Raw genomic sequence first — 3,368 nt, forward strand, 5'->3', positions numbered from 1 at the left:
TTAAATTTTTAATGGAATTGATAAATTTCTAACCTGCTTGATGAAGAGAGAAGACATAAATTATCACTATCTGGAATGAAAACAGAAATATCATCATAGACCCCACAATAAAGGAAAAATAAGGGAGTATTAGAAACAACTTTATGTCAATAGATTTGACACTTTAGACAAAATGGCAAAATCCATAGAAAAATATAAACTACCAAAAGTCATTCAAGAATAAATAGATCTGTATCTATTGAAGAAACTGAGTTTGTAATTCAAAACCTTTCCACAAAGAAACTCCAGATTAAAATGGCTTCACTGGTGAATTCCACTAAACATTTAAAGAAGAAATAAATATATTCAATAAAATTTTTTTATGAAGATAGTGTATGCTGCTTAAAACCCAAAAATTACAAGAAAAGACTACATATCAATAGACAGAAAAACCTTTAACAGAATTTTGGTATATCAAATCCAGCAATATACAGAAATGGTTCACATGTCACATTCAATGAATATTTTGTTTTATTATTTTTAATTGAGATATAACTCACATACTATCAAATTCACCCATTTAGTGTACAGTGCAATGGTATTTAGTAATTTAGTAAACATGCAAGACTATGTAAACATCATCACTATCTAACTCCAGAACATTTATATCACCCAAAAAAGAAACCCTATGTCTATGGCAGTCACTCACTGCACATTTCTATTGCCCCACAAAGCCTCATTTTCTCTATCCAGTCAGCCACTCCCACCCCCAGGCCCAGGCATCCACTAATGTGATTTTGGTCACTAAGCCTAGATTACTCTTGCCTTTTCTAGAATATCATATAAACATAATACTACCTTTTATGTCTGGCTTCTGTGCTCAGCATGAAGTTTTTGAGATTCAGCATTGTTATATGTAAATACAAAAAATCAAAAGTAGGAGATTTTGAAAAAGAAGAACAAAGTTGAGAAAATACACTACCTCTTTCAAGATTTACTATAAAGTTACATCACTCATGATTGTGGTGCTAGTGTTAGAACAGACATGAAGCCTGACTGGTGTGGCTCAGTGGGTTGGGTGTTGTTCCACAGACTGAAAGGTCGCCTGTCCAGTTACTGGTCAGGGCACATGCCTGGGCTGTAGACCAGGTCCCTGGTTGGGGGCATGCGAGAGGCAACCAATTCATTTTTCTCTCTCATCAATGTTTCTTTACCTCTTTTTCTCCCTCCCCTCTCTTCTCTCTAAAAATAAATAAATAAAAGTTTTAGTCTTTTTTAAAAAAAGACATAAAGGTCAATAGAACAGCACAAAGAGCCCCAAAATAGACCTACACATAAAGGATCATTTGATTTTTGACAAAGACATACCAAAGTAATTCAATAATGAAACAACTGCATCTTCAACAAATGATAATGGAACAATTGCATTTCCAGTTGCAAAAACATAAACCTTGGCCCCCTATGTGAACATTAAAAACTTTTTCTCTTAAAAAGATACTGTTAAGAAAATCAAATTCAAGCCATGGTTTCCATAAATATTTGCAAAACATAATCCAGATAAAGGACTTCTATCCAGAAAATAGAATGCTACAATTAATAAAAGCTCATGAAAAATGGCCAAAAGATTTGAACAAACACTTCACCAGAGAAGTTATATGAACAACAAATAAGCACATGAAAAAACACTGAACATCTGAAATCATTAGTCATTAAGGAAGTGCAGGTTAAAACCACGATGATATAATATAGCACTATATACTTTGAGAAGAGCTCCAATTTAAAGACTTACAATACTAAATGTTGGCAAGGGTGTGGCACAACTGGGAATCTCATGGAGTGCTGGTAGAAATATAAGATAGCACACCCACCTTGACTGGCATGGCTCAGTTGGTTGAGTGTCATCCCTCAAAGCAAAAGGTCGCTGGTTCGATTCCCAGTCAGGACACATGCTTATGTTGTGGGCCAGGTCCTCAGTCAGCAACAGATTGGTGTTTCTCTCAAACGTTAGTGTTTTCTCTCCCTCTCTTTCTCCCTCCCTTCCTCTCTCTCTAAAAATAAAAAAATAAAATTTTACAAAAATATTTGGAGAAATAAGATAGCACACCCATTTTTTGTCAAAGAGCTTGGCAATTTCTTAACAGGTTGCATATGGAGCTCACTTTGGCAGCACATACCATGACTAAAATTGGAACAATACAGGGGTTAGCATGGCCCCTGTACAAGGATGACACACAGATTTCGGAAGCATTCTGTTTTTTTAAAAAATAAGGTTGAATATACCCTGACCATTTAATCTAGCAACTTCACTAAGTCTTTGTCCAGCAGAAATGAAAACAGGTGTTCCCAACAACATTTGTACATAAATGGTAATAGTAGCTTCAAGATAATAAAAATCTGGAAAAAATGTCCAATGTTCATCCACAAATGAATGGATAAACTAATTTAATATATCTAGTCAATAGACTACTACTGAGGGGTACACAGAAATGAACAATTGAAACATGCCATAACAGTGATGGCTCTCAAAACTATCATGCTGGGCACAGAAGCCAGATGTAAAAGATAGTATTATGTCTATATGAAATTCTAGAAAAGGCAAAAGTAATCTAGACTCAGTGACCAAAATCAGATTAGTGGATGCCTGGGCCTGGGGGTGGGAGTGGGTGACTGGATGGAGAAAATGAGGCTTTGTGGGGCGATAGAAACATTCTGCATCTTGACTCATTACATGGGGGTGCTCAGTTGTCAAAATTCATGAACATGTACATTTAAAATAGATGCTTTTTATTGTATGTAAACTATACCTTAAGAAAGTTGATTTTTTAAAGAATTGTATAAAAAGCAATCATTTTGGAGAATGTGTTTGAAGTTGTTTCCCTGTCCCCCCACCCACACACACACCCTCCTCCTCAACCGCTGGGCTCTACCTTTCTCCCCGGATTTCTCCTCCCCCACATCCCAGCTTCTGCTCTTGAGTCACAGCCTTCTTTCATTTGCCGGCTCTTCAAATATTTGGAGAAGTCTTCATCAATGGTTTCCTTCATCCACCCATCCCCACCAAAGTCTCCTCTCCTCCTGGTTAAACATTGCCAGTTCTTCAGCCATTCACATTTGATGTAGTTTCTACCCTTGATAAAACTAGGGCTGGAAAAACTGTGTGGCTTGTGCAGGGCGGCAATATCTGGAAGGTCATGAATTCCTCAAACATAGGGAGGGTATTCAAAGGGCTGTGCAACCAAAACAAAGCAAACAAACAAAAAAAAGTAAGTGTTTCCAGTGGAGAGGTATACAGGGGTCCAAATCATGGAAGGCCCCGTAAGCCAAGGTTCTAGATGTTGTCACTTCCTAGGCCTGTTTTAGGAGGGAAGTGATAGGGTCTGCCCCAGGGC

General features: G+C 37.1%; 1 non-coding gene across 1 annotated transcript; it reads left to right on the plus strand.

Annotated features, from left to right (window-relative positions):
- Window positions 1-2,130: 2,130 nt before the first annotated feature.
- LOC123827594 lies at window positions 2,131-2,238 on the plus strand. The gene has a single exon (XR_006787257.1). It is a non-coding gene; the product is annotated as a U6 spliceosomal RNA (small nuclear RNA).
- Window positions 2,239-3,368: the final 1,130 nt, after the last annotated feature.

This window comes from Phyllostomus hastatus, unplaced genomic scaffold, assembly GCF_019186645.2.
Source record: "Phyllostomus hastatus isolate PE091 unplaced genomic scaffold, TTU_PhHast_1.1 phas_contig_86, whole genome shotgun sequence".
NCBI lineage: Eukaryota > Metazoa > Chordata > Mammalia > Chiroptera > Phyllostomidae > Phyllostomus > Phyllostomus hastatus.